At 44.3% G+C, this 22,736-nt stretch overlaps 1 non-coding gene across 1 annotated transcript; it reads right to left on the minus strand.

Annotated features, from left to right (window-relative positions):
* Positions 1-15,465: 15,465 nt before the first annotated feature.
* Positions 15,466-15,540, minus strand: Trnat-ugu (transfer RNA threonine (anticodon UGU)). The gene has a single exon. It is a non-coding gene; the product is annotated as a tRNA-Thr (tRNA).
* Between the last annotated feature and the right edge of the window lie 7,196 nt (positions 15,541-22,736).

Below are 22,736 nucleotides of genomic sequence, written 5' to 3' on the forward strand. Positions count from 1 at the left end.
GATGTTCCCCGAGGTCGGCTTCTACCAGTTTTTCCATTCGTCTGTAAAGAATTCGCGTTAGTATTTTCCAGCTGTGACTTATTCAACGGATTGTTCGGTAATTTTTACATCTGTCAACACCTGCTTTCTTTGGGATTGGAATTATTATGTTCCTCTTGAAGTCTGAGGGTATTTCGCCTGTCTCATACGTCTTGCTCACCAGATGGTAGAGTTTTGTCAGGACTGGCTCTCCCAGGGCTGCCAGTAGTTCTAATGGAATGCTGTCTACTCCCGGGGCTTTGTTTCGACTCAGGTCTTTCAGTGCTCTGTCAAACTCTTCACGCAGTATCGTATCTCCCATTTCATCTTCATCTACATCCTCTTCCATTTCCATAATATTGTTCTCAAGTATATTGCCCTTGTATAGACCCTCTATATACTCCTTCTACCTTTCTGCTTTCCCTTCTTTGCTTAGAACTGGGTTTCCATCTGAGCTCTTGATATTCATACAAGTGGTTCTCTTTTCTCCAAAGGTCTCTTTAATTTTCCTGTAGGCAGTATCTATTTTACCCCTAGTGAGATAAGCCTCTACATTCTTACATTTGCTCTCTAGCCATTCCTGCTTAGCCATTTTGCACTTCCTGTCGATCTCATGGTTAAATAAATGAATTATGATATGACAAATGTTTTCCTGCTTATATAATTATTGTAGATTTGAAAAAACCTTTATATTACAAAGTTTACATTTCCTAAGTGAAAATGCTAATCAATTGCCCAACTCTGCCCCTTATTATGACTGTGCGATCTAATATCAATAACGGGAAATGACTGATATCATCTACGTATCAAACACTAGAAGACTCTACTTTCAAAGATAATCTACAGTGGTGAGTAACCTCAGTGGAAATACACTAAAGTGATCACATCTGTGTAGTTTTATAGCCCTAATAAGCCCAAGCACTTTGCGATATCACCGTATGTACTGCGTCTGGTTCGTCGGCGTGCTGGTTCTCGTACTCGTCTGCGTCGATGGAAGAACGCCAGCCACAAACTAAAAACTCGTTCAAGCACTAGGACGTCAAAAGGCGGTCCTCTGACTAATATACTCTAATATTGTCTTCTCCTGTGTTCTACAGACGAGAAACGCGAACTCCCAGTCACAAGGACGGAGTTCAGATAACGTCTCATTTAACTTATGGGGAAGTGCTCTCAATTACTGAACGTTGCGTACTCAACGACGACTTCCAACCTGGCGGTGAAGTCCAGAATCGTATAGGTTCGCAACAGTATGGTTTCTGAGCTGATAGTCCATGCTGCTGCAAACGTCGTCGAAATGTTCACGCAGGTGGTTGTTGTCTTGCAAACGTCCCCAGCTGTTGACTCAGGGATCGAGACGTGGCTGCACGATCCGTTGCAGCAATGCGGATAAGATGCCTCATCTCGACTGCTAGTGATACGAGGCCGTTGGGATCCAGCACGGCGTTCCGTATTACCCTCCTGAACCCACAGATTCCGTATTCTGCTAACACCCATTGGATCTCCCTCAACGCGAGTAGCAATGTCGCGATACGATAAACCGCAATCGCGATAGGATAGAATCCGACCTTTATCAAAGTCGGAAACGTGATGGTACGCATTTCTCCTCCTTACACGAGGCATCACAACAACATTTCACCAAGCAACGCCGGTCAAGTGCTGTTTGTGTATGAGAAATCGGTTGGAAACTTTCGTCATGTCAGCACGTTGTAGGTGTCGCCACCGGCACCAACCTTGTGTGAATGCTCTGAAAAGCTAATCATTTGCATATCACTGTATCTTCTTCCTGTCGGCTAAATTTCGCGTCTGTAGCACGTCATCTTCGTGGTGTAGCAATTTTAATGGCCATTAGTGTATTTTCCTGCGAATATTCTTCCATAAGGTAGACCAAATGTTAGAAAGTAAAAAATTGTTTGCCTTTTATTATATCGTACCTGGACAAATGAAAAGCTTGCGCTGTGTACATGTAAGAAAGCAAGTATACCACAGTTTTTAATGGAGATTGTTTCAACAGCGAAAACTTCAGCTCTGTGGCTGTATATCCTACATGGCAAAGGTCATAAATTTTAAATGTTTTAAGTGGCTCTGAGTGCTAGGGGACTTAACAGCTGAGGTCATCAGTCCCCTAGAACTTAGAACTACTTAAACCTAACTAACCTAAGGACATCACACACATCCATGCCCAAGGCAGGATTCGAACCTGCGACCGTAGCGGTCGCGCGGTTCCAGACTGAAGCGCCTAGAACCGCTCGGCCACACAGGCCGGTCATAAATTTTAAGGTAAAGAAAAAAGTAGTCGGCTCTGTTGAAGGATAGAAATAGTTTCGAATGATATTTTACAGTAGCAAAGAAAACAAGACACAAAGGATAAGTTAAATGACACTCTGTAATACCTTCTACATATTATGTGATTTTTTCTGTGTGCTTATTTTCTCAATATACGGCGATTTTTTGTAGCGTTTGGACGACAGTTTTCCCTTTTTTTTCATTTGTAGCAGTGTAGAGGGCTAACCATACACCTTTGTCAAGAACATCCTCTACGAATTTGACTTGCCTGTTAATAAATTGTAATATCCTTGCTAGTTACTTAATTGTTATGTTGTTACATTGCAACATTTTGTCAGGAAAGTTCCTCATAAGCTTATTTTCACAGTAGACAGCAGTCAAAACACACGCAATTTTTTGCGCCGAAGTGTTAACAAGGTTGATCCCTCAGTACAGGACAAAACGACAGAGGTTCTGTAGAAGACACACGTGAAACGGGTAGTCAATTGAAACAAGAATGTCGCTCGTGTAAAAGGGCGTTCTGCACCTGCATTCGTACTCTGCTAACACTTGGAAGTGCGCGGTGGACGGAGCATATCGTTGTACCAGTTCCGAAATCCATGTATGGAGGGTGCGAGAAACAATAACTTAACCGCCCCTGTGAGCGGTGTAACTAATTTAATCTTGTCTTCACAGTTCCTGCGGGAGCGATACGTAGCGAGTTGTAGTACATTCCTAGGATCGTCACTCAAAGCTGGTTCTCAAATCTTTGTACAGATTGTTAAGTAAGAGCGTCGTCAGCATTACACACAAATGGTAAAATATATACCATTAGTTCTTTCACAGGCCAAGAGAGGGAGCCTTTGTCCTTCATGAAATGTCCATTAAGTATTAGCTTACATTGAATTCTTGACTGAGATACGCAAGAGAAGACGTGAGTGCAGCGCATTGTCACAGTCATCCACGTTTTTAACGAATTTATAGCGCGTTACTCACTTTTGAACAAATTGCTTTGATTTCCCCATATGTTTAGACGCCGCAGCATGACCCATTTTCGGATCTTTGGAGTGGGCGCAGAGGAACACAGCCTCAAAACGCGACGCGGAAACTGCTCTCACGTCTCTTCTTGTGTGTCTCAGTCAAGAATTCAAAGTAAACTAATGCTCTGTGGACATTGCGTGAAGGACAAAGATTACCTCTATTGGGCTGTGAAAGAACTAAGGCAACATCTCTTATCGTCTGCGTGTAAGGCCGATCACGCACTTACTTCATACACTATAAGCCACTGTAAGTAGGCTTTCACCGCATACTTTGCATCTGTCAGTTCTGTTGTTTTTTTTTTTTTCACGTCCTACTTTGCGTCTGCCAATTCTGTTTTTTGTTCTTCGACCAGGCAAAACTGGGCTGCTACGTTCAACATCCCCCGTTACTGCTTTCTGGAATGGGTTACACACACACACACATCAAAAATTTTTCAGTATGCGACGCACGAGTGTTTTTGGAGGCAATCTCCTTTGTGGACTTCTTGCCTTTCTCTACTATTCTACCAATGAACCGAAGTTTGCCGCCTACGTCACCTACAACTGAGGCTATATGACATTTGCGTTTCGTATCTCAAAATGTGTTACACCCAGGTATTTGTATGTTTTGACCGATTCTAGTTGTGACTCATTGATATTTTAGTTGTAGGTTATTACGTTTTTCCTGTTTCAGCTGCACAGTTTTACGTTACTAGACATTTAAAGCAAGTTAACGATCTGTGCACCACTTTGAGATCTTACCAGGATCCGCCCGAATATTTACGAAGCTTTTTGCCGTCAGTAATTCATCAGAGAAAACTGTAACATCAGCGAAAAGTCTGAGGATACTACTATTATTATTGTCTGACGTATCATTAATATATAACATGGATATACTCTTTGCGGGACATCCACAACTGTTGCTGAAAATCTATGTTTCCTGATAAATAAACCCGCTCCAGCTGTACTTGGCTAATCCTTTGTTGTTGTTGTGGTCTTTAGTTTGGTTTGATGCAGCTCTCCATGCTACTCTATCCTGTGCAAGCTGCTTCATCTCCCAGTACCTACTGCAACCTACATCCTTCTGAATCTGCTTAGTGTATTCATCTCTTGCTCTCCATCTACGATTTTTATCCTCCACGCTGCCCTCCAATACTAAATTGGTGATCTCTTGATGCGTCAGACCATGTCCTACCAACTGATCCTTTGTTCTAGTCAAGTTGTGCCACAAATTCCTCTTCTCTCCAATTCTGTTCAGTACCTCCTCATCAGTCACGGCATCTACCAACCTAATCTTCAGCATTCTTCTGTAGCACCACATTTCGAAAGCTTCTACTTTCATCTTGTCTAAACTATTTATCCGCCATGTTTCACATCCATACATGGCTACACTCCATACAAATACTTTTAGAAAAGACCTCCTTGCGCTTAAATCTATACTCGAAGTTAACAAATTTCTCTTCTTCAGAAACGCTTTTCTTGCTCTTGCCAGTCTACATTTTTATCCTCTCTACTTCGACCATCATCAGTTATTTTGCTCCCCAAATAGCAAAACTCCTTTACTACTTTAAGTGTCTCATTTCCTAATCTAATTCCCTCAGCATCACCCGGTTTAATTCGACTAAGTTCCATTATCCTCGTTTTGCTTTTGTTGATGTTCATCTTATATCCTCCTTTCAAGGCACTGTCCATTCCGTTCAACTGCTCTTCCAGGTCCTCTGCTCTCTCTGACAGAATTACAATATCATCGACGAACCTCAAATTTTTTATATCTTCACAGCTTGCTCAATATACGGATTGAATAATACTGAGATAGGCAACCCTGTATCACTCCCTTCTCATCCTTTGCTTCCCTTTCATGCCCCTCGACTCATATAACTGCCATATGGTTTCTGTACAAATTGTAAATAGCCTTTCGCTCCCTGTATTTGACCCCTGCCACCTTCAGAATTTGAAAGACAGTATTCCAGTCAACATGAAAGACAGTATTCCAGTCAACAGTGTCAAAATCTTTCTATAAGTCTACAAGTGCTAGAAATGTACGTTTGTGTTTCCTTAATCTATCTATAAGCAAAAAAATGGCTCTGAGCACTATGGGACTTAACATCTGTGGTCATCAGTCCCCTAGAACTTAGAACTACTTAAACCTAACTAACCTAAGGACATCACACACATCCATGCCCGAGGCAGGATTCGAACCTGCGACCGTAGCAGTGCGCAGATCCGGACTGAGCGCCTAGAACCGCTAGACCACCGCGGCCGGCTATCTATAAGCTGTAGGGTCAGTATTGACTCATGTGTTCCAACATTTCTACGGAATCCAAACGGATCTTCCCCGAGATCGGCTTCTACCAGTTTTTCGATTCGTCTGTAAAGACTACGTGTTAGTAACTTGCAAGTGACTTATTAAACTGATAGTTCGGTAATTTTCGCACCTGTCAACACCTGCTTTCTTTGGGATTGGAATTATTATATTCTTCTTGAAGTCTGAGGGTATTTCGCCTGCCTCATGCATCTTGGTCACCAGATGGTAGAGTTTTGTCAGGGCTGGCTCTCCCGAGGCTATCTGTAGTTCTAATGGAATGTTGTCTACTCCCTACTGCATTGTTTCAACTTAGGTCTTTCAGTGCTCTGTCAAATTCTTCACGCAGGATCATATCTCCCATACACTCAGTATCATATCTCCCATACAGATCCTTTATTTGGATAAAATCGTACACACGACCTGCGTTTCAGATTGTAAATCCCGTCTTCAGGAGCTAAAAAAAGACAATCACAACCAAGAGATATTCTTCATAAAATTAATTAACATTAAAATGGTTCATACAAATGTTAACATTATGTTATACCTTGGTTAAGGGGTTCCGGAACGCCCTATACTTGCAATGTTAAAATAACGCTTATAAATTACATCTTTCCTCACAAAGTATTTGGGGTAGGAAGTTGAACTTTTTACAGATTATTTATTGGAATATGGGCTACAACTTAACACAGGGATTTTACAAAATTTTAGTTCAGTTATTAAAGATGATTTTTTTTCAATTGTAATGAAAATTCACAACATTTTTTTGCAATTTCTTATTTATATATTCAAAAATATACAGTTTTTTTGGAAAAAAGCTGTGTTAAATTATGCAGAAGGTACTGTGTAACATTTACTGAAAGTTTGAAACAAATATGTTTGGAAGATCCTTAGAAAACATGTAATTAGTATGAGAAAATAAAAGTTTTGGGAATCGAGCGACAAAGATTGGATTAACTTTTTAGTGCATTCCAGGTCCATAGGATGGATTATCTTCATCCTCTGCAAACTCCTCCTCCAGCTTCCTCTTGTTCCTCCTCCTGTTTACTCTTGCTTGTATTTCTAGACTCTTTACAGCCCTGTCTGCAGCCCGAAGGCGTTCCTTGTCTAAAGCAAGCATCGCTCGTACCATGTTAGAACCTATCTTCATTCCCATATTTCTAAATACCTTGCACCTTACAATGTTGCCATCATTGAAAGTCGCAACAGCAACTTAACTTTTACTCATTATTATACTTCAGCAAAACAGAGACTCAAGAAACAGAATTAATTACGAATATTTTCGAGATAACGACAGAGTAAATAAACATGAAACAATCGACAATCACACCAGCGATATATATTGAAGCATCACAGGTTAGCCACAACACATACTTTATCTCACATCACTAAAATGTACCTGATGAACACGGACGTTAATAATAACACCATTTGACAGCAGTTTAACAGCGCCACAGTGGGTCACGCCCATTTAGAACACATTTCAAAAAAAATTTAAAAATAGTTGTAGTCTTCGGAATTGAATAAATTATATATCTATTAAAAGGTAATAGTCTGCAGATTCAGAAAAGGCAAAAAAGTAAAAATTGAACTTTTCATGATTTTGAGCTTTAAGTACGAGAAAGTCGTCCCAGTCATGTAAAAAGTCCACCAAGTTTATCAAGTAGCATGCGAGGTCACATGCGATTAAGGTATGAAAATGTTCTCTTAGTCAACCAGGCAAACGAGGCCTAAACGAAAAAAAAAAAAGAAAAACTGAATGTAACAGCAAATAAGCACAAGATAAGTCATATTGTCATTCTAATGTAACCTATGAACGAACTGCGAACGACTAGACATTTGGCACTGGCTTAAGAAATTAAAATGAAGGCACACAAGCCGAATAATGCCAATTTGTGAACCTTAAAAGCAATTTACCACCCAAGTGCCCAGCCTGCCGCACGTCATGGCAAGACCGGTCAACACACGGCCACGCGAACCGCAATGAGACTCCTGTGTACACAGATACGTCACAAAGTGGCCGCCACCGGGACTAAAAATAATGTTAATTAATTTTAAGGGGAATCCTTACTACTGTTCTTTGTTTTTCGTAGCGCCTAAAGATGGGATTTATAGCCTGAAATCCGTGTCGTAAGCATAACATTTGTACAGGTTCTTTTTTTTCCACCTTGTGCAAACTCTAGGGATTGATCGATGAGAGGTTACGGAACAAAACACGTCTAATGAACCACAGTCCGGAAATACATAGTTTTCATGCCAGAGACCATTTATTCACTCATACTTTGTTACAAAGACTACGGTCTAATACTCGTTGTGCCAAGCAGCCACAGTTGCAGTATGCATGGTTTCTATAGGGTGGTACTGTTCCTCATACGTTGTAAGTAGGCTGTTTATGTTTTCTTTATGTAAGTAGGCTGTTTATGTTTTCTTATTGGCAACGTTACGTCGCTCTCTATATGAAAATCACTGGCTGTGCTGTGTGCAGTCTGTGGCTAGTTTGCATTGTTGTCTGCCATTGTAGTGTTGGGCAGCGGCAGCTGGATGTGAACAGCGCGTAGCGTTGCGCAGTTGGAGGTGAGCCGCCAGCAGTGGTGGATGTGGGAAATGAGATGGCGGATTTTTGAGTACAGAATGGATATTATGAACTGCTATGTATATTATGCTTTTTCAACACTATTAAGGTAAATACATTGTTTGTTCTCTATTAAAATCTTTCATTTGCTAACTATGCCTATCAGTAGTTAGTGCCTTCCGTAGTTTGAATCTTTTATTTAGCTGGCAGTAGTGGCGCTCGCTGTATTGCAGTAGTTCGAGTAACGGAGATTTTTGGTGAGGTAAGTGATTTGTGAAAGGTATAGATTAATGTTAGCCAGGGCCATTCTTTAGCAGGGATTTTTGAAAGTCAGATTGCGTTGCGCTAAAAATATTGTGTGTCAGTTTAAGCACAGTCGTGTACAATTTTTCTAAGGGGACGTTTCAACGTCATGCCCTAACGCCCTCTTGTGCTACATTCATTGGTAATGTGTCCGTTTGACTTCTCTTACTGATTCACCTTGTAGTGAATGTGATACAGCATTGTACACAATGGTTCCGTATTCGAATAGAGAGCTTGCCGACGTGGTGTTTAGTTACGGAAAGGCAAGTGGCAATAGGCGGCGTGTAGCCAGATTGTATCAGGGGACCTATCCCCGCAGACAACAACCACAGCATTCAATGTTTGCAACAATGTTTCGCCGTTTGTCTGAGACAATGTCTTTTCAGGAAGCAGGAAATCATGAAGGACGAACCCTAAATGTTCGGACACCAGACTTAGAGGAAAATGTGATTAACACTTGGAAGGCGACCGGCGTGTCAGTACCAGACAGCTGGCCCGCCAGTACAGGCTAAGCCAGACGACAGTGTGGAACATTCTCCGTGACAATTGCTACTATCCTTATCGCTTATAGTACTGTCAAATAAGTACCCCGCTCATGCAATTGTAGTCGGTGGTGACTTCAATCTACCCTCGATATGCTAGAAAAATTATACGTTTAAAGCCGGCGGCAGGCATAAAACATCATCCGAAATTGAACTGAATGCTTTCTCAGAAAATTATTTTGAACAATTAGTTCATGAGGCCACTCGAAGCGTAAATGGTTGCGAAATCATACTTGACCTTTTAGCAACAAATAATCCTGGACAAATAGTGAGTGTTGTGACGAATACAGGGATTAGCGACCACAAGGCAGTTGCTGCTAGGCTGAATACCGTAACACCTACAACCATCAAAAAGAAGCGCAAAGTATATCTATTTAAAAAAGCTGATAAAATTGCTCTTAACGCCTTTTTAAGAGACAGTCTTCACTCCTTCCGAGCTCTTCATGTAAGTGTAGAAAAGTTGTGGAATGTTTTCAAAGAGATAATATCAACAGCAATTGAGAGATATATACCACATAAATTAATAAGTGATAGTACTGATCCCCCATTGTACACAAAACGGGTCAGATCGTTGTTGCAGAAGCAACGAAAAAAGCGTGCCAAATTTCAAAGAACGCAAAATCCCCAAGATTGGCAAAGTTTTACAGAAGTTCGAAATATGGCGCGTACTTCAATGCAAGACGCTTTCAATAATTTCCACAACGAAATTCTGTCTCGAAATCTGGCAGAAAATCCAAAGAGATTCTGGTCATACATAAAGCACACCAGTGGCAAGACGCAATCAAGACCTTCAATGCGCGATAACAACGGTGAGGTCACTGATGACAGTGTCACTAAGGCAGAGTTATTAAACACGGTTTTCCGAAACTCCTTCACCAAAGAAGACGAAGTAAATATTCCTGAATTCTAATTAAGAACAACTGGCAAAATGAGAAACATAGAAGTAGATATCCTCGGTGTAACAAAGCAGCTTAAATCACTTAATAAAGGCAAGGCCTCGGGTCCAGATTGTATACCAGTCAGGTTCCTCTCAGAGTATACTGATAAAATAGCTCCATATTTAGCAGTTATACAGGGTGTTACAAAAAGGTACGGCCAAACTTTCAGTAAACATTCCTCACGCATAAATAAAGAAAAGATGTTATTTGGAGATGTGTCCGGAAACGCTTAATTTCCATGTTAGAGCTCATTTTAGTTTCTTCCACCTACGCTCAATGGAGCACGTTATCATGATTTCATACGGGATACTCTACCTGTGCTACTAGAACATGTGCCTTTACAAGTACGACACAACATGTGGTTCATGCACGATGGAGCTCCTGCACATTTCAGTCGAAGTGTTCGTACGCTTCTCAACAACAGATTCGGTGACCGATGGATTGGTAGAGACGGACCAATTCCATGGCCTCCACGCTCTCCTGACCTCAACCCTCTTGACTTTCATTTCTGGGGGCATTTGAAAGCTCTTGTCTACGCAACCCCGGTACCAAATGTAGAGACTCTTCGTGATCGTATTGTGGACGGCTGTGATACAATACGCCATTCTCCAGGGCTGCGTCAGCGCATCAGGGATTCCATGCGACGGAGGGTGGATGCATGTATCCTCGCTAACGGAGAACATTTTGATCATTTCCTGTAACAAGGTGTTTGAAGTGACGCTGGTACGTTCTGTTGCTGTGTGTTTCCATTCCATGATTAATGTGATTTGAAGAGAAGTAATAAAATGAGCTCTAACATGGAAAGTAAGCGTTTCCGGGCACATGTCCACATAACATATTTTCTTTTTTTGTGTGTGAGGAATGTTTCTTGAAAGTTTGGCCGTACCTTTTTGTAACACGCTGTATACAACCGCTCGCTTACAGAAAGATAAGTATCTAAAGACTGGAAAAAAAAATCACACCAATACCCAAAAAGGGAAGTAGGAGTAATCCGCTGAATTACAGGCCTATATCACTAACGTCGATTTGCAGTGGTGTTTTAGAACATATTCTGTATTCGAACATTATGAAGTAACTCGAAAAAAACGATTTATTGACATATAGTCAGCACGGATTCAGAAAATATCTTTCTTGTGAAACACAACTAGCTCTTTATACTCATGAAGTAATAAGTGCTATTGACAAGGGATGTCAAATTAATTCCATATTTTTACATTTCCAGAAGGCTTTCGACACCGTTCCTCACAAGCTTCTAATCAAACTGCGTGCCTACGGAGTATCGCCTCAGTTGTGCGGCTGGATTCGTGATTTCCTGTCAGAAAGGTCACAGTTCGTAGTAATAGACGGAAAGTCATCGAGTAAAACAGAAGTAATATCCGGCGTTCCACAGGGAAGTGTTATAGGCCATCTACTGTTCCTGATCTATATTAACGACATATGAGACAATCTAAGTAGCCGTCTTAGATTGTTTGCAGATGATGCTATCATTTACCGTCTTGTAAAGTCATCAGATGATCAAAACAACTTGCAAAATGATTTAGATAAGATATCTGTATGGTGCGAAAAGTGGCAATTGACCCTGAATAAAGAAAAGTGCGAAGTGAGGTCACCAGTCCCCTAGAACTTAGAACTACTTAAACCTAACTGACCTAAGAACATCACACACATCCATGGCCGAGGCAGGATTCGAACCTGCGACCGCAGCGGTCGTGCAGTTCCAGACTGTAGCGCCTAGAACCGCTCGGCCACTACGGCCGGCGAAGTTTCGTCCCATAGTGCTCAGAGCCATTTGAACCATTTGAGTGAAAGGTCACGGCACAGTTCCCTGGGACACACCTGTCCACGATTCTCCGTCCAAGATAACATACTGTGTCGCTCCTACCAAGAAACACTGAATAGTGTCAAAGTTTGATTGCCAACCCGTACGATCGCACTCTCAGTAACACGCGTAGGAGTGGTACGGAATCAAATGCTCTCCGGACTACAATAGCATTCAGGACGTCACGTGGGAAAAGTGCGAATTGGATTCCACGTGATCGATGTTTTCGATGCCGGACGGTTTGGAGGAGGTCAGTCTGTTCGAGATACCTCGTTACGTCTGAGCTCAGGCGTCGACGACGCATGTGCCGCCCACGTTCTGCTCGAGCTCGCGAGTCGCGCGCGAATTTGTGTCCTCGCCCGCTGGCCTCGAGAGGCGAACGCAACGGCCGGCAACACGTGTGTCCCGACGCCGCGTCGCAGCTAAGGACGCGCCGCCCGCCACCTGTTGCTGCTGCTCCGCGACTCAAGACGCCGCCCGTGACGTCACGCGCCGCGCCGGCCAATGGGCGGGCGCCGCGGCGCGCGGTGGGGGGCGAGGCGCCATCTCAAGGCGGCCGCTCGACCACCTCCTCCAGTCCGCGACCGGCGGCCCATGGCGTTGTCTGTTGTGCGCGGAAGATTTGCCGCACGCTATTCGCGAGTGCTCTAGTGTCGACGGAGATCGCGTGTGCGTCGTCATGGCGGCGGCTCGCGGATTTGCGCTGCTGGCGGTCACCGCGGCGGCGCTGCTGGGGCTGACGCGCGCCCGCACCGAGGAAAGAGGTGAGCGTCCCCCCGACAAGACGGCGCACGTGCTCGCCTTTCCAGCAACAGTGTCCCGGCTGTGCTGTGGTGGTCTGGTCTTACTGTGTTTGTGGTCGGTGGTCCACGCTAAAAGGAAAAGAGCGACAGTAATTCTGTTTACTGAGTGTTATCCTAGATTAAAAAGGAGCTTCCATTTCTTTAGTTGCACTCCCAAAAGAAATGCGCCCAGTCGACAAGAGATGTACACGTATCTTATGCTTTGGTGCAAATAAACCTCAGAGCGGCCCGTACAGGACGGCTGACTGTTCACCCGGGAAAGAAAATACGGACTGCTATATCACACTTCCACATGCAAGATTAAACTGACGTGACAAAAGTCATTGGATACTTCGTGGTATCGTGTCGTACCTCCTTTTGCCTCGCATAGTCTAGCAACTCGACCTGGCATCCAATCAACAAGTCGTTGGTGGCTTATTGCAAAAATACTGAGCAATCCACAATTGCGTAAGGGTTGCCGGTGCGGAATATTGTGCACGAACTGACCTTTCGAATATGTCGGTGGGATTCTTGCCGGTCGATTTCTATGGCCAAATAATTCTCTCGAATTGTCCGGAATATTCTTCAAACCAATAGCGAATAACTGCAGCCCGATGACATAGCGCATTGTCATCCATAAGAATTCCATCGTTGTTTGGGAGCTTGAAATCCTCGAGTGACTGCAAATGGTCACAAAGTAGCCGAACATAATCATTTTCAGTCAATTATCAGATTAGTCCAGAGAACCGAGTCAGTTCCCCGTAAACACAGCCCACACCACTGTGCAGCCAGCACTAGCTTCCACAGGACCTTATTGACAACTTGGATCCACGGCTTCATGGGGTCTGCACCACACTCTCACCCTACCATCACCACTTTCCAACCAAAATCGGGACTCATCTGATGTGATTACGGTTTTTCAGTCGTTTAGGCCAGAAGCCCGGGATAGGCGTCTCAAGTGATGCCGCGTTGTTAGCAAAGGCACTCGCTTCGGCTGTCTGCAGCCATAGCCCATTAACGCCAAATTTCGTCGTACGTCCCACATTGATTTCTGCGGTTATTTCATGAAGTGTTCCTTGCTATTAGCACTGAAGACTTTATGCAAACGCCGTTGATCTCGGTCATTAAGTGAAGGGAGGCGGCCACTGGCTTGGGTGAGAGGTAATTCTTTAAATTTGGTATTCTCGACACACAATGAGATTTTCACTCTGCAGCGGAGTGTGCGCTGATATGAAACTTCCTGGCAGATTAAAACTGTGTGCACGACCGAGACTCGAACTCGGGACCTTTGCCTTTCGCGGGCAAGTGCTCTACCATCTGAGCTACCGAAGCACGACTCACGCCCGGTACTCACAGCTGGAAGGTAGGAGACGAGATACTGGCAGAAGTAAAGCTGTGAGTACCGGCCGTGAGTCGTGCTTCGGTAGCTCAGATGGTAGAGCACTTGCCCGCGAAAGGCAAAGGTCCCGAGTTCGAGTCTCGGTCGGGCACACAGTTTTAATCTGCCAGGAAGTTTCATATTCTCGACACAGTCCCTAACGATTTCCGAAATGGAAAGACCCATGCGTCTATCTCCAACTACCATTCCGCGTTCAAGTCTGCTAATCCCCGTCGTCCAGCTATAATTACATGAATCACCTGGGAATAAATGAGAGCTCCGTCAGTGCATTGCCCTTTTTATACCTTGTGTGCGCGTTACTCCCGCCGTGTGTATACTTACATATCGGTGTCATATGACTTTTATCACCGCAGTGAATAATATGCTTTGGTGCAAATTAGCCCCAGACTGGCCTGCGCAGGACGCCTGATTCTTCATCGTGGGGAAAAAATACTGGTTGTTATACAATACTTACACTTGCAGTATTTCTCTAAACTACAAATCTTCAACTCTTTAAACACGTCCTTTTCACAGCGCAACTGGAATGAGATCCTTTACGAGGTTGACAGACATTCGATTCGTTTAGACGAATTTGTCAATTTCTGTATAGCTATTAGAGAGACGTAGTACTGACAATGGACACCCACCAGGGTGGACAGAAGTTCAGTTCCCCCGTCTAGCCGTCCCGATTCAAGTTTTCCGTGATTTCCTTAACTAGCAAAAGGCGAATGCCGTAATGGATGTTTTAAAAGAGCACGGCAGATTTCTTTCCCTGTTCACCCTTGTTCTCCGTCTCTAATTATATCGTCATCAACGGATCCGTCCAACCCCAACCTTTGAAACGCATGAGAATCAGGACGCGACGTAACTGCCTAGGAGTAATGTACACAACAAACGTTTTGACAGAAAACTCGACTAAAAGGTCGTAGCGTATACTGAGAACACGTTTTGTTCGTCCCATCGACTATGCTCAAGTGTCGTGGCTGTGTATACTACCACTGACTGATGAGCTTCGTTTAGACAGCCCCGTTTCAGGTATCAAGCGGTATTATTCTTTTCTCTTCTTCAGAGCTATCCACATACTCGACATGACACAATGCAGAGCTGGGATGAATGGTTAACGCTTATTGTCACGTCACGGGCGGTTTTAACTGGGGTGTTACTGTAAGATGGGAGAAGGAAATCTGTCTTGTTCGCCTGGAAGAAATAACAGCAGTATTCACGTATATGAAAACGAGTCACAGCTTATATGACATTGTCTCCGTCGTCTGTCGTGATATGAAGCGTGTCAGATCGGTGTATATTACGACCAGCACTCTCTTTTAACTGTTCAGAAATGTCTGTTCTGAGTGAAGGAGCGCTCGATGGAGGATACAAGCAGGCAGCGGCATTTCGCTGGCCTCTTTTGACCTCTGAAAACGCCTTGAGGGTGCTCCCGTGGGAATAATAAACACTGCTTTTTCCATTAAATGGACACCTTAGCTGCAAACAGGCGTTGAAATACTTCATTGGCGTCAAATTGAAAATGTGTGCCCCGACCGGGACTCGAACCCGGGATTTCCTGCTTACATGGCAGACGCTCTATCCATCTGAGCCACCGAGGGCAGAGAGGATAGTGCGCCTGCAGGGACTTATCCCTTGCACTCTCCTTTTGTGTGTGGTACGTTCCGGGTTTCCACCGACCTGAAAACTGCCCTGGTAGGCATTCTCGGAAGCTACATTTCTCACATACACAAAAGATGCCAGGGGTAGTTAAACTTCGAAAAAAATGCACACTACTTACCAAGCACAGGATTCAAAATCTTTGCTAAATAATAACCTACAAAAGAAGTTTTAAATAACGCCCCGAGTGCTTCTTCATTGTCCGTTTATGATGATAAACAGCAAGGAAGTATGCGGTTAATGTGTGATGAAAAGATTATAATCCAATTCCTCGTACGCCATATTTTTCTGTATTTACGAGGAATAGTGCAAAATGTTACGCATATGGCAGCACTGGACAGCTGGTTCCACAATGACACACAATAAATTGTCGCAATCATCAACAACACCAGAAATGTCTTGCATTGTACTGCGTTTATGGACATAGTGAAACAATCTTTAATCCGCTGTACCCACTAATATTGCAACGGGTAACTCTCAGGTGGCAGGCTGAGGTAAGCGCGGGGTACACAGTCCCCGCCGCTCTACATCGAGTAAGACGGTATTTTAGCTTCATAGTCCGCTCCAAATGAGGATGCAATCTGCGGGCAGTCCCCTGCGTGTGTATGTGTGTGTGTGAGATCACTGATATTGCGGTCCCTGCAGAGGCAGTGTCTGCGGCGACAGAAATGTGGGAAAAGGCGCAGCTGCGGCGTTTTGCGGCGACATGGAAGTCCCCGTTAAACACTCTCGTTAAGGCGCGCGGGGAACAATCCTGTCTCGGACGCGGACTGAATCCCGATTTCCGCGTCCGTCGTCTATGTGGCGATCTTTGTTAAGTACTCAGCTATAGCGTTCGCCATGTTTCAACAACAGAGCATCCTGTTAGTGTTTTCCGATTCCAGCTGCGGAAGTAAATAGAACAAGAACAGCCAGTAATCTCGGACGAGGGTGCGATGCTAATGTCATATAAATGTGTCTGGAGTCAGCAATCGGATGTGCAGAACACATTTTGTGATGTCAACGTACATCACAAGCCTGGTCACGTGATCTCAGGTCGCCGTGGTTTGTCCGTACAGCGCCTTGAACATTTACAATGCCACAGCGCATACATCACTATTACAGACAGATTCTTTTCGCAGGTGCCGTGGATTTGACATAGACATTTCCTAAACGTCGAAACAATCTGTATTTGGTACCTGGAATAAACCGAACTCTTAGCTTTGAATAGGTTCTTTGCGAGAAGTGTTGCAGCTCAGAAGTAGCCATTTTTTTTATATCTGGGACAGCCGCCGCAATTTTTCCGTGTTACACGGCACTCAAAGTTGTTGCCGAGTCTGTTGTAGATCTTAGCTGCGTTAGTATTGCAGTCCAAGAAAATTTCCGAAAAACACTGAATCTGCCGCGTATTAGCGATTATAACACCTGCTTCTTCGTCGGTTTTTTTTCCTGCAGTTCTTGTGTATTAGTTTTTCTCTTCCTTATACCCTAGTGCACAGTTTTGCTTTCTAGTAACACTTCGATGTATTTATTTAGCGAATTTTATGTACATGCTCCCACTACACTACAGGCTAAATAAGAAGTGAATAAAAAATACGATCGCTTCTTAAATGCACTGTAAAGCTGGACGTATCCCAAATTTGCATGACAAGTTGCACTCTCCTCTCACCTCCCCCCCCCCCCCCCCCACACACACACACATAAACAACACACAGAATATTACATGAACTTATAATACCGTTGCTGCTGTAATGTTTATTTTAGCTCTTCAGTGTCGGACCATTTAACATGATCAAGGGAATTGGACGACACAAATGGAAAAGTTTCATGACATCTTCTGTACTGATATTTTTACGCTTGTTACTCAAGTGGTAAAGACAATAAATTCAAAGTCAAATCCAACAACGCAGCAGCTGGTTTTGTGCTTTGGTTACTCTATGTGTGTTTTTTATCTGTTTTTTTCATTATTATGAATCACATTCAGTCAATTGATTTCTTATTGACTTACTTCCAAAGCAGAAAATACGACCTAGGCATGAGATTACCGTTGTTGCGGTAAAATAAACAAAGCAGTTGTTCTGTACCAGATCTGTGCAGAAAAAGTATTTTAAGATAAGTGCTGATATTTCACTGAATGCAAGGTGGCGAATTTGTACCTTTTGTGCACTTCACCGATCTTCATTTCATGTTCCTGTTAGCAAATATTTAACTTTTTATTTACTTTCAAGTTTTTGTACTCTAAAAAGTTGTTGCTCTCTCTCTCTCTCTCTCTCTCCTTCTCTTTAGACACACACACACACACACACACACACACACACATTCAGGTTTTCTTATCTATTATGCAAAACATCCTCTCTGACCAAGAGTGGAATATTTTACGAACATTTTGCTTTGAAATACAACAACGAAACAGTTTCTCGATGTCACATAGTACAATATGGAAAGTATATTTCAGTTTTTTTAAAAAAAGTGACAATAAATTACGCAGGTGTGAGCTGTCAGAAATGTATAAAGAGGAAAAGAAATCTAACTTCTACGCCTTTTTTGAGTTTCACCACTGTTAAGAGAAATGGTCATTTTTCGAGTTGTTGATTTAAACTGCTTTTTGTGTATGTCAGTGTCAAGAAATGACTGCTGCAGATGACCAAAGACTTTGCTCAACAATCCTGCACATTCTGCACAAAGAATAATAGGCTTCAAACATTTCTTCAAAATGCAGCCAAAGCGGCACAATACGTTAAAGTATTCATAACAACACAAACTTTTTCTCCTTCAACGTCCTTCTCTTTGCGTCTGTACCAATAACTGTAATTCACCACTGCTATTACGAATAAACAAGTGGTGAAAACACAACAAATACATGTGATATTATAAGTTTCGAACTCTGCAGAAAGCTTAAAAAAAACGGCGGTATCCCGAGATCACGTGACAGTTGCAAGTTATTGTTGACAACGTGGACAGAACGCAATGATGTTGCTACTCTGTGGTAATGTGACGGTGACCACCTCTGGCTCGTCTTCCTCTGAAAGGGACTGCTACTTCTTTGAGCACAACTAGATACTTTTCTTTGCGCCCATTTACAACCTTACTCCAGTGTAAGGCGGCCCTTGTGTCGTCATTCTGCTTCTGCGGAACAAGTTAACAACGCGTGCTTTTCAGGAAGCGTATGCAAAGCAAAAGAGCTTCGCTAGTGCGAAATAAATTTTCTGAGAAATTTCCTTACTAGTAATCTTTCGCTGACATCAAGAGCTTGTAAAGGTTAATGTGCGTTCAGTGTTGTAAACGACAGGCTGGAGTGTGTCTGATTTAACCTATGCGTGCCGGCAGATTTGCACGCCCATTACACCTCCGTCCTGGCGCTCAAACAGTTCCCAGTTAGCAGACGGCGCATCTCTGCGGAAGTTATTACCACTGCCCGAGGTCTTTTGGTGCCTCACCCTAGACAACAAGTGAGACATATGGAGAGTATGAGGAGTTCAGCCAGTAAACTGCATTTATTCTTATAGTCTTCAGTCACACAATCAGATACGACACCGTAAACACAGCACCTGAGCTGTATTCCAAACTTCTCCACATTTCCAGAAGGAGATTTCCACTATGCAGCGGAATGTGTGCTGATATGAAACTTCCTGGCAGATTAAAACTGTGTGCCGGACCGAAACTCGAACTCGGGACCTTTGCCTTTCGCGGGCAAGTGCTCTACCAACTGAGCTACCCAAGCACGACTCTCGCCCCGTCCTCACAGCTTTACTTCTGCCAGTACCTCGTCTCCTACCTTCCAAACTTTACAGAAGCTCTCCTGCGGACCTTGCAGAACTACCACTCCTGAAAGAAAGGATATTGCGGAGACATGGCTCAGCCACAGCCTAGGGGATGTTTCCAGAATTGGTAGAGCACTTGCCTGCGAAAGGCAAAGGTCCCGAGTTCGAGTCTCGGTCCGGCGCACAGTTTTAATCTGCCAGGAACTTTCAATATATTGGTTGACTCTCCTAGCAAGGTACGCTCGTGGCTTGCTAAACGAGCCTGCAACGAAACGCACTGCTCTTCTTTGGATCTTGTCTACTTTCTCTACCAATTCTATCTGGTGCGGTTTCCCAGGCTGACGAGCTATATTCAGGTATTTGTCGAAGGAGGTTTTTGTAAGCTACCTCCTTTGTGGGTGCACTATATTTTCCGAAGATATTTCCAACGAATCGTAGTCTGGCATCTGCGTTATCAGCGATTATTTTTAAGTAGTCGTTCAAATTTCAGTTTCTCTGCAGGTATATTTACAGTTGTTTAACGAATGTCAATCCTTCCGGCGGTGGTTCTGCTACCCTGTAATCGTACAATAATGGCCGTTTCCTCCTTTTTATGCACAATGCTTTACATTTGTTAATATCTCTGTATCGTACGCTGCAACGCTTAACGTTCAGTGATCTGTCTTCGAAGCGGACGTTGATCGTTATTTTAAAGAAAGTTACATCGAATCCCTCATCCACATCTAGAGTTATAAACCACCCTGAGGTGACAAAAGTCATAGGATACTTCCCAATATGGCGTCGGACCCCCTTTTGCGGAGGATGCTAAGTTCACCCAACCTGGATATGATGTGACGTCATTATGACGTAGTACACTTTAGTCGATTAACACACCTATCGACTTTTACGAACGTTCGAGATTCTAAACTGTCGTCAGCTAGTGGTTTGTTTTGACACGTGCGATTCTGATAACAGCTCAGTGTGGCAGCGTATATGTATTTCGCCAAAATAAAAGTAAAAAAGCTGGATATTAATAGAAATATTCCTGACCGTGGCCTTGAAAACACCACGGACAAGACGTTTCGTAAAAAAGTGAAGTCTTCTTATGTCCCGACCAGATTAGATTGTGTGATTGTTGTATTGAACGCTTACGCCAAAAATAATATTTATTTATTATCAATATTTTAGTATGGTTTCATACAATTGATCTTGTCAGTACATATTAGATTGTAGCAGCATACTCTTGCTGACTTTTTTTCTTAATTTATATAGCTGAAAGAGAACACGTGCAAGTTAGTTTGTTAGCTAAGTAATTTATATGCCCATCCCAAGATAGTCTTTTATCAACCATAATTCCAAGTAATTTTACACTCGGACCGCAGAGACAGGTACCTTAGTGTCCAGTAATGACTGGTGTGTAGAATGATTGAATTTCGAACTTAAAAAGAAAGATATGAGGCATTGTTGAAGAAAAATCGTCGACCGGAGATGAAATACGAGGGGAAGTGGATTTCTCAATGTAATCTTAACCAAAGGTTAGTGTCTTGATGCATCTAAAGATTTTGGCTGCTGAGTGCTTCTTCTCACCGAGTACGAATAACCGACGCACTTCAGCTGGGTCAGAAGTACATCAATTTCTGCTTGAGATTCGCAATAACCACGCAATTGCCTGTCGTCAACGATGCTGAACTCTTTCAGCTTTTCTCTCATTAGTCTCTCGAATGCTGAACACATAATTAGAGACGAGCACCTTCTAGAGCACGTTGGGTGGCACGGGATACATGCGGACGTGCATTGTCCTGTTGGAACAGCAAGTTCCCTTGCCGGTCTAGGAATGGTAGAACGATGGGTTCGATGACGGTTTGGATGTACCGTGCACTATTCAGTGTCCCCTCGACGATCACCAGTGGTGTACGGCCAGTGTAGGAGATCGCTCCCCACACCATGATGCCGGGTGTTGGCCCTGTGTGCCTCGGTCGTATGCAGTCCTGATTGTGGCGCTCACCTGCACGGCGCCAAACACGCATACGACCATCATTGGCACCAAGGCAGAAGCGACTCTCATCGCTGAAGACGACACGTCTCCATTCGTCCCTCCATTCACGCCTGTCGCGACACCACTGGAGGCGGGCTGCACGATGTTGGGGCGTGAGCGGAAGACGGCCTAACGGTGTGCGGGACCGTAGCCCAGCTTCATGGAGACGGTTGCGAATGGTCCTCGCCGATACCCCAGGAGCAACAGTGTCCCTAATTTGCTGGGAAGTGGCGGTGCGGTCCCCTACGGCACTGCGTAGGATCCTACGGTCTTGGCGTGCATCCGTGCGTCGCTGCGGTCCGGTCCCAGGTCGACGGGCACGTGCACCTTCCGCCGACCACTGGCGACAACATCGATGTACTGTGGAGACCTCACGCCCCACGTGTTGAGCAATTCGGCGGTACGTCCACCCGGCCTCCCGCATGCCCACTATACGCCCTCGCTCAAAGTCCGTCAACTGCACATACGGTTCACGTCCACGCTGTCGCGGCATGCTACCAGTGTTAAAAACTGCGATGGAGCTCCGTATGCCACGGCAAACTGGCTGATACTGACGGCGGCGGTGCACAAATGCTGCGCAGCTAGCGCCATTCGACGGTCACCACCGCGGTTCCTGGTGTGTCCGCTGTGCCGTGCGTGTGATCATTGCTTGTACAGCCCTCTCGCAGTGTCCGGAGCAAGTATGGTGGGTCTGACACACCGGTGTCAATGTGTTCTTTTTTCCATTTCCAGGAGTGTACAACACCACCAACTTGGAAAAGGCCTCGTGAGATTTACGACGAATACCGCGTTTTAGAGCGCCCTCTATGGGTTGCGGGGGCGGTAGCCGCTGGTTTCCTTCGGAGGCAGGGAGACGCGCCGGCGACATTTGGCGGTACGCCGGGCCGGTTCCGCGGCCGCCGCTGCATAATTCATGCGGCGCCGGGCGCCTCCTTGCGTTGTGTCCCACGGGCTGAGCCTCGCCTCGTCTTGGACGTGCGCTGCACGGGAACAGAGTCCGCCTGCCCGCAGCAAAGGCTGCTGCGGCTCCGTACCTGCAGCGCGCTGTCTGGTGGTACTAGTTCTCCACTCGTGTATTTACAGAGTTATCTATAAAGAGGGAACGTTCATTATGTCAGAAAAAAATCCATTTGCAAGCAACTGCTAACTTCTGGTTCGTACTAAACACACTGATGAAATAAAAAATCGCAACACCAAGAAATATTTAAAGTAGAGTAATGTTTTGCGGGTCCGCCACTCGTGCTCTCGCGGTAGCGTTCTCGCTTCCCGAGCACGGGGCCCCAGGTTAGATTCCCGGCGTGGTCTGGGATTTTCACCTGCCTCTAGGTGACTGCGTGTTGTTGTGTCGTCTTCATCATCATCATTCATCCCCATTACGGTCGGAG

This window comes from Schistocerca cancellata, chromosome 5 (assembly GCF_023864275.1).
Source record: "Schistocerca cancellata isolate TAMUIC-IGC-003103 chromosome 5, iqSchCanc2.1, whole genome shotgun sequence".
Classification (NCBI taxonomy): domain Eukaryota; kingdom Metazoa; phylum Arthropoda; class Insecta; order Orthoptera; family Acrididae; genus Schistocerca; species Schistocerca cancellata.